The following is a 15,207-nucleotide window of genomic DNA, read 5'->3' as shown; positions in this document are numbered from 1 at the left end:
TTGTATTCTCAATGTAGTATATTAAAAATAAAAATAAAATAATAAAAACAAATAAACATTTTTGCATGGCTTAAAATCAAATACTAAGAATATTAGAGTAACAACTAAAAATACAATGAAATTTTGAAAAATATAAATATACCAAATTTTAATTAAGGAAATACAGTGCGTCCTAGTAATTAAATGTAAATATTAAAAAAATGCTTGAAAATCTATTCATATTCTAATACCTCCAAAAAAATATCTAATGATGGATTTCGACTAATTTTTAACCTAAATGGGTAAAAAAAGTCAAAAAATTTACTATAAAGAAGATTTTTAATTACAAAAGTGTTCCGCTGGCATATTTATAAAACAATTGAAAACAAATATTTAACAATTACATACGTTGAGAAATTAGACAGTTTTCTCTAGCATAGATATTTGCATTGCTAAACAATTTATAAACTAAACCAAATGGAATTAGGGGCTAAGATTTTAAAGTAATACATATATGATGACAATTATTTGATTAAGTTATAAAGTTTTGCAAGGCTGCTTTAATTTCATTTTTATAACATTTCACGAACATCTGCTCTATGGCTGGCAAATTAACCTTAAGACTCATATCTTGAATGGCGCATACGCCTCCTCATATTTGCTGAATGACAGGAGCTAGAGTCTAGGCCAACTGAGATAAGCTATTGCTGTTTACATCTGGCGATATAAACAAGGCTGCCAACAAGTTGAATGTGTTTTGCGCAGCCTACAAAAAAATTAGACGATTTGTCCTAAGTGTGTGGCATTGGGTGGGCGCTGTTATCAAATTTTTATGACTCACAAGATGCGGCAGTGACTAAATCTGAATGAAAATAGTATAAAGCATGCCAACACGGTGCTTCAATAATTTCCCTTTCTCATCCAAATCGGAATTAACTTAATGGGAGGCGACTGAAAAATCTGGTGAGCCTTTGTATATGACATACTCATAAAAAGCATTTATGCGTCACATTTGGCACGCGCTCTGCTTAAAGACCTGAGAATATGTGCTTTGTTTTACTGCATGAGCTGTAAAATACACACACACACATATCTACTACACACACACACATGCTGAAGCCGCGCACTTCTGAAATGCAAATTTACAGCAGCGCTTTGTGGTGTTTAGCAACTGCAAAACAGAATAAAACACAACAACCAACAATTAAAGTAATAACATCTAGGCACATTAAATTTCATAGATAAAAACAGCACTCGCACTAGTCACGTGAAGTGAGTGACGATGCCCTGGCAGCCCGGCCCGACCCGGCCCGGCGGTTCGTCAAGCGTCACGCAAGGCAAGACAAGGTAAGGCAGCAGCCGCAACTGCAACTTTGACTTTGGCCAACATATTGCGCATACGCCACGTTGCACACTGGTTCTGGGGCAGAAATAAAGTGCTAGAAATGAAAACAAACAAACTAAAAATGGGTCTTCATTCTTCTCCATGTTTCTGGACTGCCAACTACGAATACACATATACCCTTATCTTCCATAACAAAACTTGTTTCAGCATCACAATTTGCGACCTACGACTGATTGAAAACATTATTCTTTAACGTTTAAAATATGATTCATTTCCAGTAAAGTCAAAACAGAAATGACAAAAATTCTGACGCATACAAATATGACGTTGGAAAAATTTTTTATAATTCTAATAAAATGTACAAAAATAATGCGAATGCAAAAGTATATTTCCTACTCTTGGTAAACATGCTTTTATGTTTGTCATTCCACTTTTTATCTTTTCAAATAAGACACAAATTTTACAACAAAGTTTTAAAAACTTAATCAATTCATTTTCTGTTGCTAACAGCAGTATTTGAATTTAATAATATATTTTGAAACTCACATAAACAACATCTCAGCATGTGATTACGTGGAACCACTGTGCGGAGGCGTGCATTGAACCTGTCTCGTTTTCCAATTTAGTTTCCGTCAGCTGCAATATATGCGCATCGCTATATAGACTATCTTTGCTGCTCTATCAGTTTGCAAGCCATCCGTTTTAATCAATCAAGTGTCTGGCACTCTACACAAACTGAATCGAACCGCTTATCATATACCTTGGGTCGTGTCGTGTCGTTTCTAATTGTCTTTTAATGGCACTCGAACAATACGCAAAAAAGTGTTGTCGTTATAATTTTTGTTGTTGTTATTGTCTACTCTTGAGTAATTAGGTGTCAAAATGAAATCGATTATTTGTGGTCGCCACAAATGCATTAAATGTTTGAAGTTTAGCGCCACTTAGTGCCTTTCTCAGTGGGAAAATTTAAATTACACTTTTTTGCAAACCTGATTATAATCAAGCGAGTTAATTTGGCTAATTTGTAATGTCTACTGCTATGTAATTATTTCCGGCATACTCAGTTATTATTTTTACCCACAAATGCTGTTTATGTCTGCTCATTATAAGCGAACATATTATTGTTTTTATCAGAGAAATTTTGAGTCAAATTGTTGATTTGTCTGTTTCCTTTTTTTTGTACGAACTTGGAACAAAGAAATTGCGAACGCCTTGAACCCTCTGCTGACAATATAAACATTAAACCTTTTTAACCCAATGACTTCTTTAAGTTTTACTGTGCTATTTAAAAAGCTACAAAGTGGAATAATTCCATTTGTTTGTTGTGTAAAAAGTAGGACAAATCGTTTTGCTTTTAAAATACTTTCGCAGATTTGATTAGTATGAAGCTTTTTTACGAAGGAGCAGAACGGCGTTTAATGGAGTGTCTCTGAATTAATGACATTTCTATTTTGACTTAGATTAAACGATTAATTTTTGTAGACATAATATTTATAATTAAAAAAACTAACTTTTTCACAAGTTCCTAGCTCTTTCACATATAGTTTATCAGATAAAACCAAGGGTTCTCTTCCCACAATCTGAACAATAGCAAACAAAAGATACAATCAATTATATTATACAACCATTATATTAAATAAATTATATTAAAAAGTTTCTTTTTGTGCAGATGGGAATTGTTTGTATTTTAAAAATTATAGAAAGCAATAAAAAATAAATAGTTTAATGCTCCTTTTTATGGCAGATTATCGAACAAGGCTTTATGGAGGAATTCATAAAAATCGCCTTACTAATTCGGTAAATAATAAAATGAAAGAAAATTTAAAGACGGCCATACTGTCGATTAATTGTTTCTTTTACGAAATTGTTTAGTATTTGGAATAAAAGAACGGTGTACGTTTTTGTCTTCCAATTAAAGCAAAACAGATAGCTGGAAATTATTGGTTTCAGTTTCAATTTGTGTTTCTTCTCTGTCCAGTCTCGCTGTATTTTTGCAAAATGTTGTCTTAGTCGTGACTGCCCCTACTTTTAAATGTAAAATTATACGCGACCGGCTTGGTTTGTTTCTGTCTGTTGCTGTTGGTTGTTGTCATTGTGGGGAATCCAGTCATGTGACAAAATTAATTTAGCTCCCCCACCTGCCCCCACACACAGACACTCACACCAGCCAAAAGCTTACTTCATTCCCCTTGGGGGCGGGCAGATGTGGCCCATTGAGATGACTGAGCTGAGCGAGGCGGCGATTCACGTGAAAGATCGACAACAACCATAACTGGCATCATTTGCATTTTTATCGAAAAACATTTCATTTTGTTTGTCTACGCATATTTGATTTTGATTTGCTTTGGTTTTTTCATTAGGCATTTGGCAATCAATTTGCCATTCGACTAATTGAGTCGCAAATACAAATCGCCTTTTAGAAATGTGTTCGTTCTCAATTAATTTGCATTCTCGCAGCTGGCACGAGTAATTGATATAAATGCGCCTGCTGGGCCCGGAAATGTGGCACCAAACCGCTTCAAATGCCATTGAACTTAACCGATCCACCTTGACACACTTGGCAGATGCTGCCATTGATGCGTTTTCGGTGTCGCGGCTGTTCTCAGGGAGCTTCCTCGAACCTCCCACGCATGTGGCGCCAACCTCTCGAGCTCATAAGTCACATAAATCGATCGGCATCGATGTGGCCGAGCAAGTGTCAAGCAAAGCGGTTGTCCATATTTAATGCGATGTTTAGTAATCGTTATTTATACAGGTGGGTGCTGCGAACAGCCGTGAGTCACGTTAAGCCCAATGCCGTGTAATTCCACATGCCTCAATGCATTCCACTGCACACGAGCGCCTCGCGTTTCGTAATCGAGCCGCCAAAGTTGTTGTAAATTTAATCGACTGCCCCGCTAAGCTGCCCACAATTTACAGTTTTATTTATCTCATTATATAAGCAAGGCAGAGGCACAAAAAACAGTAACAAAATCAACATTGTAATTGTTATTTATCATGGGAATGATCAGTGCTAGTCAGGCAGTCAGGCAGCCAGGCAGTCAGCTGACTGGCCCAATACTGTTTGCACAATTGTTGATTATCCGGAGTTACAGTTACTTTGAACAATGTGTGCTACGTGCCCGCCATAAATTATCAATAAATTTGCATTAACTTACAACAAAGTGAGCAAACAGTCCACAAAAGCCCTCTTGTATTACGCATAACGAAAGGCATCTCTCAAAAGGGCGAGCTCGACCTCAAGCTTTAAATCCAAGTTTTTCAGTAGCAATGCCAATGCCTCGCCCTTATTTGAGTACATACTTACATATGTATTGTATAAGTCCAGCCCTTACGATTATTTTCGTTAAGGTCATGCAACTAATTTACAAATTTATTTGCCAATTTTCATTTTTTTCGCATTTTCGCTATAATGTTTATTTAATGTGGCTGTTTAAAGACAAAGTAAGTTCGTGTAATTGGGCAATAAATCATCCAAATATATGGTAGTACATCAGCCAAATGCGTCATCACTGACTATGTGGATTATGCATTTATTTTTATCAATAAACTAAGCCGTTGACGTATGGAGAAAATGGGAAAAAAATTAGATTGAGTTAATACTGTTCTAACTAAATAAGTAATCTAATGATGGTTTGCCTCTGATGTAAGAGTTCGAAAAGTTCACATGTGTTGTAAATAATGTGATTATTTTAATCTTTTCATCGCATCAACTCTGGGGAACAGTGTTTGGCCGGACAAAGGCGGAAACCAACACCCTACCCGCGATACTCCCACTAGGGGGCCAATATCAATTAAATAAATGTGCGCTTTCCCCCCTGACTCCAAATGTTGCCCACATGGGCAGCCCTGTGCCTCCTTCAGTCGCCTTATTCTACGACAAGCGGTTGCATATTCTGAAGGCACTATGGTAATATTCTCGTAGCCATACAGGGAACTCATCGCATCAGTTAAATACCCATATCGGTCAGAAAACAGCTTTAGTTTATGGTTCGCTGTGGGCAGGCAATCTATCACTCGCATTACTAGTCTACACGTGTTGGGAAACAATGCATGCTCCCCATTGTATTGTTTGTTTACATAAAAAACTTATCCACTTGCCTCCATTCAATCTATCTGATCGAATTATGCAATCTTAATTAATTGCTCATCTCGATCGAGGCTTTATACTCTGTACTTGAAAGATACAAAATTAAACAAGGTTTGTGCAAATTAAAAATGTAACAGGAAGAAGGAGGCGTGGCAGATCCCAGATAGATCTCAGTCCCTATATAGCTTTAGTTTTGTGTATTATTTTCTGAAATATTTAAAACTTTCTCATACGTTCTGTCATTCGTCTTATGTTGTCAACATGGAGTTGTGAGAACGTTGAGAGATTGACAATAAGATGAGAAAAAGTTGACTATTAAGTCATAAAAACAAGAAGAAGGTAGTATATGTTGATAGAAAAATACAAATAAAAGCATTCAATATTTTTAATTGGAAAACCATTCTATATTTTGTTTTCTTTTGTGTTTTTGTGAACCAATAAAATATTTAAGGTCCATTAATTCGAAAATAGTTGAAGTAGATGTAGAGTTCTGAAGTTGTAGGGCAACAAATTATAAATTATTGTTAAGCTTAATGAACACTTCAATTTGCATTTCCGGTTTATAATCAACATTAAAGCTCATCCAAATTAAATTGTTGATGGCCCGTCATATTAATTGTTCTATTTAGTGCTGATTTTTGAATACGTAGTTTTTTTTATTGCAGAAATTGACTGAAAAATGTGATATTTCTTCATATTTAAAGCGTTGAATTACTTTTTTGACTAGAGGAGATTAATATTTTATGAGCTAGTCTAAAAAGTACAATATTTTATATTTTCAACTTAGAAACTAAGAAAGTCTCACAGGCTAAATACAAGAATGTCTATCAAGCAGTTTTAGTTTGTCGTTTAGGCAAACATGCCATGATTAGCAGCCGAATGCGGCCAGAGCCCTAATCAGATGGAAAATGGAAAATGTCCAACCAAGTGAAGGACAATTTTGTTGCCAGTCTGAAGATTGCAACAGAGAAGCGCGTTAAAGCAGTTAAAATAGAGTTCCGTTATTTTATTTAATATTTTATATAGGTAGTAGCGTCTTTATTATTTTCGTTCGTTATTTTAGTTAAACGCGCTTCTTGTTCCTTAAGACATCTCGGGTTTATCGGTTTCTCATATAGATCCTCTTCTTAAGATATTTATAAGAGTCAATTGTTTATATTCATAAGTACATAGTACCTTTTAAATGTATTCCACTATCGTCAAGATGGCAGAAGCGCTGTAGCACCCACTCATTTCAAAAGTATTATTCATCCAGTTGTTCCCCCACATTGATAAAAAATTTCATAAATGTATGTCCCTAGTTGCTGAGTAATGAAATCTTTTGGATTTCGATAATGTGGAGTGGATTCCACTAATTACGTCTTTACGTATTTTATTTATATTGTAATCTCTATCGTAGCACTACAAGTATTAGGTTACTTTATAAATAGAACGCTAGTCATTAAATATTTAAATCGATATCAAGTGCATATTATCTAATGTTACTTAAATACATTTTTAATGAAATGTTTTATTTATTTTTTATATAATGCTTGCTTAAGATTAAAATCTTAAAACTAACAGAAGTAGTTTAATGTTATATTTATTTGTTCTATTGTAAGTAAAGGCATAACATTTTATAAATTAAATTTTTACCTATTTATATTTTTTTGCTAATACTAGTATATACATATGTGGTGCCTACTGAATGGAAAAGTATTAATACATATGTATGAATATGTACATATATTTATCAAATATTAAAATCGATATACGTGTATGAATGTATATATGTGGGATGGTTGGTAGAATATAAGCGAATAAACTAAACAACCCTAGACAACAATAAGTATAACGGAGCCATAGAGAAGAGGCAAAACTACAAAACTACGAAGGCGACAATTATGAAGTGATCGACGGCGCAAGCATAGAGTTCGGCGAAATGACGAGAGGCGACAACAACGGCGGCAAGAAGTGCAACACAAAGCTATGACGGGCGGCGTGTGCGAGAGTCTTCGAGAGTTCGTCGAGCAGGACAGACGGTCCAACAACGATTCGAGTAGAGTTCGTCGAGCAGGACAGACGGTCCAAGAACGTTCGAGTAGAGTTCGTCGAGAAGGACAGACGGTCCATGAACGACGCAGAGAGTTCGCCTTGAGTCATAGTGAACGACAGACGGTCCGCCAACGATGTATAAGACGAGCCAACGATGATAAATGAAGTTTAATCACTTTTATATTTCAAATACTCCTAAATATTATATTGTAATCCAAATATCAGCTTAACCAATAAACAGAACCCCACATTTTGGGCGCTCGTCCGTGATCGTGAGTGTGGTTAAGTTTGAAAAAGAAGAATAGTGAAGCTGAAATACATAATAATTTTTATTAAATCGAGAAACGTGTCTGGTCGGCAGTACACATGTACATAGCTGTCTTTAAAAAAAAATTACGACGTAAAAGTGAAATACATAACAACGATGTCAACATTGAACGATTTGATTAGCAACAATTTGCGTGTTAGCAAAAGAAGCAGCATAGTCGCGCTGCACAAATTTGTGTTTGAGTGTGAAGGAGACAGAAATAACCGCAAACGACTACGAGAGTTTAGAGGATTTGATTTTAACGAAAATAGTGAAAAATTTATGAATAAAAGAGTCTATATAAATGAAAATTTAACTGACGGTGATCTTGTTTCGATTTGTAATTTGCTAGAAATTGGCTACAAAGTGGAAAACGAATTATGTGTGCATATATTTTGCAATTTGCAAGTGAATCGTTTGTTGTCGAGCAAACAGGTAGAGGACGTATTTAGCGACGAAGAAGAAATATTGAGTGAAGAAGATAGTGTCGTTGAGATGAGAAGCGCAAATAGTAACATAATGTCGACACCGCAACAACGAAAAGAATTACCAAGTACAGCAGCAATGCAAACGGTTTGTCAAGGTCAAAATAGTTGCGCAGGTAGCGGCATACGCGACGACCGTTTCGGTAGCGGCCATCGAGGCGCCGTCGCCAATGAATTCTTAGAAAACGGAGACCGTTACACAAGTGATATAATGCAAACGCCTAGGTTTGCGATCAGTTTTCGCGATGTCGAAGAGAACATTCGATGTTTTGATGGCACAAATGCTATTCCAGTGGAAGTGTGGCTAGAGGAGTTTGAAGAGCAGGCGACGTTAATGTGCTGGAATGATTTCCAAAAATTTTTGTTTGCAAAGAAAGCGTTAAAAGGCATAGCAAAACTTTTTGTGTTTAGCGAGAGGGGATTAAATTCGTGGTATACCCTTAAAAATGCTCTTCTCAGTGAATTTAAATCAGTCGTTAGTAGTAAGCAAATTCACGAGCAACTCGCGCAAAGTAAACATGGCAGAAACGAGTGTCTATTCGAATATTTTTATCGGCTTAAAGACATTGCGTCCCGTGGACAAATAAAAGAAGATTCTTTGATTCAATATTTGATTGACGGCATAAATGATAAATCGGCAAATAAAACAATTCTGTACGGTGCGAAAAATATAAATGAGTTTAAAGAAAAGTTAAAATTTTATAAAACGATGGTCGATAAAGAAAATGAGAGTGAAAAAATATATCGGAATGATGACACAAAGTTGAAAATAAAAAAGAGTGTGAATGAAAATAGAAATATGAAAAAGGAAATACAGTGTTACAACTGTGGTGAAAAAGGGCACTTTTCGAGTAATTGTCAAAACAAAGAGAAAGTGTCAACAATTTGGGCATATTTCTAAAGAATGCAAGCAAAGTGAAAAGCTAACAGAGAAACAAAGTCCCATTAAGATGAATACACGTAATTTGCAGCAGAAAAACGATTTAACGTGCAAGGAAATTTTAATCGGTGAAAATAAGTGCACAGCCCTATTCGATACGGGAAGTAAATATAGCATAATACGCGAAGATTTTTACAATGATATCGGCAAACCAAAACTGGAAAGTTGTAACGTTTTTCTTGTTGGATTTGGTAGTGACCGTAACGCGAGTAAAATTAAACCGATTGGACAATTCAAACATAAAATTTTTGTTGATGGTGAACAATTTTGTATGAACTTTATGGTGGTTCCAATCAGATGTATCGATGTGAAAGCAATTATAGGTGAAGAACTGTGCGAGCAAGCTGAAATAATTTTTAGCCGCGATGGAGTAAAAGTGCGTAAGAATGATACTGACAATTTTGATGTAAACATGCTCAATATAGGTACTGTGGTCGTCAGCAATGAATGTAATGCAGACGAAGAGGCAAGCGACGCACAGTGGGGCCTTAGGCCGAAACAGCTTGCGAAAATCAAAATTTTCATGAACGCTTTGGGAGTAATGAATAAACGTGTCTAATAGTTTTTTTTCCAAAGATTACGAAAATCTTACTCTCAAAAAAATCGGAATTATAGTTTAGGACATATGTGCACTCAAAGTCGACCCTTTTTTAAGCTCGCAACAATTAATTCAATTTGATGCAAATACTTCATATTTCAGGTATAATATTAGCTAAGTTATGAAACGAATCATTGATGTTTTGATTTGTATTGCTATATGAATTAATTTTATGCATTATTTAATAAAAACTATGTCTTTCGTATTTGTAGTTATCTAGAAAACGTTATTTTTTAAACTACCTATTTTTAGGGTGTTTTTCAACTTTGATGGAAAATAAAAAAAAAGTACCCAAAAGTACCTCGCCCATATTTTCAAAATATGTTCCCTAAATATTCTTTTACCTAACGCAATAAAACTTTCATCCGCCCGGATCCGCCGGTGTGCACCAGAGCAGAAAGAGTGCCGCAACTTCGGAAAAAAATCAGCGAAAAAGGCGCTGCCGCGGGTATAAGAAGAAGAATGCATTACAGGTAGATTCGCAGTAACGGCTATTAGGAACATTGTATTTAGCATTATGGATACAAAAATATACCTAAGCGGTCCTATTTGATCCACATTTAATATTGTGCAACCAAAATTATGCATAACATTTATTACAGGTAGTGTAATTTACAATATCAGGTGAAGGTCTTGCAATATTTTTGACCCTTTCATGAATTGTAATTTCTTTGCTTTAAAGCATTTGAACAGGCAAAAAGAGGTTTTAGTTTATTATCTTAGGTATGCGTTTAGAAATGGTATATATTGCCAATATTTTTGGTGCAGCGTAATAGTCGAATTTTGACTTAAAAAGCAATCAGTTGTGTCTAACTAGCAGTGAATAGTATTTTTCAATATAATTTACGTTTAAATACCTTAAAAGTGATTTTTCTTTAACATGGCTGTGCAAAATGCAACATTATTTGATCTATTTAGGAATTCCAATGATGAGAAGGAATTTGAAGAAGCTGTTCTGGAAGAGCTGTATGATGCTCTGGAAAGTGCAGATCAGCAAAAAATGTTGAGAAATAAGCTTAAATTAATTTATTCTAAAATCAAACAGAAATGGATAAGCGTAGGATATAGCAAGCAGAAATTTGATTTAAAATATGAAATCTGGCTATCAACGACTACGTACTTGGATACATCAATGGACGATGTACCCTCTACATCAACTGGACGAGCCAGAGGAAGAACAACGAAATCCATTGAAGAATGCTCGGATTTTACAAGAAAAAGAAAGCTTGTCGATGTCACAGAAGCCATAGCTACGGATCACTTGTCGGAGGCGCTGTCCATGAAATACACCAAGGATCAGGAAAAAATAAAATCGCAAGTCACAAAAGCGGTTGCTGACGCAAGCCCAGTGCGACTTAAAAGGATCAAGGAAAGCATTCCTACTCCGCCAAACTTACTGCCAAAGCAGTTCAGTGCCGATGAGGCTTTGGCATTGTTTATGGATTTAGGATTGTCAAAGGAAAAATATTTAATATTGCGACATTCCCTAATTCGGCATAATGTTGATGTTCTTCCTGGGTACAAACAAATAGGATCGGCTAAGAAAGAGGCAGTACCTCAGCCCACAATAGTGACGGAACAGTCAGTGCAAGTAACACTTCATGACCAATTGGAGAAATGTCAGAGGAAGCCCAAGAGTCGAGGAACAAGGACTATAAAAAATTCAGATATTTGAACACATGCAAGACGTCACGAATAAGGCAAAACGAGGATCTCTTCAATATGTTGTCAGCCTCTTCAGATCCACTGGTTTCATCCCTTAGACATGTGAGGTCTCACAAAGAATTAGTTAGTAATTATTCTTCGGACATGGTGAAATTATTAGATATTCCTTCGAATGTAGACGACTATTTTAAAGAAAACATATTAATGTAAATAATTGCAGCTGTCAGTACTTTATAATAAAAATTAATGTAATCATAAAATATTAACAAAATATTTTATTTTAATTTTTTTTATGTAAAAAAAATTTTCAATATTTTTAAATTAAAAAAAAAATTTGTAATATTTAAACAATTTTTTTTTCAATTTTTAATTTGTTAAAAACTAAAAATATAACATAACTGAAAATAATTGTATCATTAAATGTTTTTTATTAGTTTGATTAGGCAAATATTGCACTGGCAACAAAATCCAACTTTGAGCACACATTGCGCAGCTCCTACAAATCACAGCACAATGCGCTATGACTTGTTTCAAAGCTTAAGAATTTTTCTTTCAAACAAAATTTGAATGACGAAAATTGCTTCAGCCGTTCAGAAGATATGATTTTTGCAACGAAAAAAGTCCGAAGGCCCCACTGTGCGACGCAGCCAAACAAGAAGTGCGGAATTTAATTTCAAATTACGTGCCAATGCAAACGAAAACAACAAAAGTCGAAATGCGCATTATCCTAAATGACGAAACTCCCATATGCTCGCGTCCACGTCGTTTGGCTTTCACTGAAACGGGCATTGTTGACAAACAAATCGACGAATGGTTAGAAAACGGTATAATTGAAGAATCCACATCCGAATTTACAAGCCCCGTTGTTCTTGTTAAAAAACGAGATGGCACAACAAGACTATGCGTCGACTTTAGAAGAATTAATAAGGTATGTGTTAAGGATCAGTTTCCTTTACCGCTCATTGAGGATCAACTCGATCGACTACAAGAGGCGAAAATATTTAGCACAATCGATCTGAAAAATGGGTTTTTTCATGTTCCGGTGGCGGAGTCGAGTAGAAAGTATACCTCGTTTGTAACTCATAGAGGCCAATACCAATTTAAAAAGGTTCCCTTCGGATTTACTAACTCTCCAGGCGTATTTCAAAGGCATATACACACGATTTTTCGAGACTTGGCAAGAAAAGGGATTGCGTTACCATATGTTGATGATATTATTATCCCGGCCAAAAACGAAGCAGAAGCTGTAGCAAATCTGAAAATAGTTGTCGAAGTTTGCAAAGAGTATGGCTTGCAGCTGAATTTAAAGAAATGTAACTTTTTGAGCAAGAGAATACAGTTTTTGGGGCACATCATTGAAAATCAGAAGTTGTATCCATCGCCCGAAAAGGTTGAAGCTGTTTTGAAATTTAAGACTCCACAAAGTCTTAAGCAACTGCAGAGTTTCCTTGGTTACTTCAGGAAGTTTATACCCAACTACGCTAGAATTGCCAAACCCCTAACAGATATGACGAAGAAAGCGGCAAAAATTAGCATAGGGATAGAAGAGCAAAACGCCATCGATAGTCTGAAGAAAGTGCTGACAGAAGGTCCAGTCCTGAATATCTACAGCCAAACGTATGAAACCGAAGTTCACACTGATGCTTCTCAAGATGGATTTGGGGCAGTGCTCATGCAAAAGTCGCCTGACGATGGGCACTTACACCCTATTTACTTTATGAGCAAGAAGACGACCCCTGCGCAGAGAGAATACCCAAGTTACGAGTTAGAAGTATTAGCAGTTGTAGAAGCTATTGCCAAGTTTAGGGTATATCTCTTGGGAATAAATTTTAAAGTATACACCGACTGTGAGGCATTTGCAAAGACCATGAAGAAGGCAGATGTAAGTAAGAGAATCGGTCGTTGGGTGATGTTCCTCCAAGAGTATAATTGTGAAGTGTGTTACCGCCCTGGCACACGTATGAAGCATGTCGATGCGCTCAGTCGCTATCCAGTGAGAACCATAATAGGCGAACAAATCAATATAGGCATCGAGGAGGCACAGTCACATGACGAAACAATAAAGGCGATCAAACAAATTCTCAAAGATGGAAATACTTCATACAACGACTATTTCTTGAAGTCTGGTATTCTGTACAAATTAGTTAACGACGTAGAACTAATTGTAGTCCCCAAAGAGATGCAGAAAAATATTATCAGCCAAGCACATGATAAAGGTCATTTTGTGACGACAGGCCTACCACGCGTAAATGGTCAAGTGGAGCGCCTAAATACGATAATAATTGCAGTCCTCGCCAAGCTAAGTATTGATGACCCGACGAAATGGTATCGACATGTTGGCAAAGTTCAGCAGGCAGTTAACTCGACGTTTACCAGAAGCATCAATACTACTCCATTCCAGCTATTGATCGGCGCAAGAATGCGAACTAGTGAAGACCCCCAGCTACGAAAACTTATCGACGAAGAAATTATAGCCAGATTCGACGAAGACCGCAACGAGTTAAGACAAAAAGCGAAGTCACAAATCCTGAAGGTGCAAGAAGAGAATAAAAAGACGTACAATCGAAGGCGTAAAGAGGCACGACAATACGATGTGGGCAATCTTGTCGCAATAAAAAGGACACAGTTTGGTAGTGGATTAAAACTGAAGCCTAAGTTTTTGGGTCCCTATCGTGTCATTAAGGTGAAGCACAACAACGCTTACGATGTGCAGAAATTGGGCAGCTTTGAGGGCCCAAAGAGCACATCAACATGTGCAGAGTATATGAAGCCATATTCGGTTTGCAGCCTAGAGGATGTTGGTAGCAGCGCATTCGGGGCGAATGCGTAGTCAGGACGGCCGAATGTGGGATGGTTGGTAGAATATAAGCGAATAAACTAAACAACCCTAGACAACAATAAGTATAACGGAGCCATAGAGAAGAGGCAAAACTACAAAACTACGAAGGCGACAATTATGAAGTGATCGACGGCGCAAGCATAGAGTTCGGCGAAATGACGAGAGGCGACAACAACGGCGGCAAGAAGTGCAACACAAAGCTATGACGGGCGGCGTGTGCGAGAGTCTTCGAGAGTTCGTCGAGCAGGACAGACGGTCCAAGAACGTTCGAGTAGAGTTCGTCGAGAAGGACAGACGGTCCATGAACGACGCAGAGAGTTCGCCTTGAGTCATAGTGAAGGACAGACGGTCCGCCAACGATGTATAAGACGAGCCAACGATGATAAATGAAGTTTAATCACTTTTATATTTCAAATACTCCTAAATATTATATTGTAATCCAAATATCAGCTTAACCAATAAACAGAACCCCACATATATTATATATCGAAATTTTTGCTTTTTTAGTTCAAATTCAAAAGTTTTTTTTACTAAAAAAAAAGGAAAAAAAACCATGAAAAGAGCGACAACAGCATTTTTGACATCGAGTTCTTTATCTTATTTGCTTAGATAGTTTCTAATGTTTATCAGTGACTGCTATACTGATAAAGGGTTTAATCTTTTGCTCGTGTGCTGCTCATCTCTTACCGTTTTGACAAAGTGATGTGCCTACTTGTAAATTAAAAGGCTTTGTCAAATACTGCAAAACAGAATGTGATACTCCCAATCGGAAAGCATTCCTTATTTATGTATGTATGTCTGTCTGTCTGACCGCCAAACTGCAAATCATTCAACTCGTAGCTCTACAAACCACGTCTAATAAGTGTGAGAAATTCGTAAGACTGGTTTGTGTTTGGCTAACGGCGTTCGCCGACTGCGATTGCTG

Source organism: Scaptodrosophila lebanonensis, unplaced genomic scaffold (assembly GCF_003285725.1).
Source record: "Scaptodrosophila lebanonensis strain 11010-0011.00,11010-0021.00 unplaced genomic scaffold, SlebRS2 tig00000024-arrow-pilon, whole genome shotgun sequence".
NCBI classification, from domain to species: domain Eukaryota; kingdom Metazoa; phylum Arthropoda; class Insecta; order Diptera; family Drosophilidae; genus Scaptodrosophila; species Scaptodrosophila lebanonensis.
Note: the sequence above shows the minus strand (reverse complement) of the source record.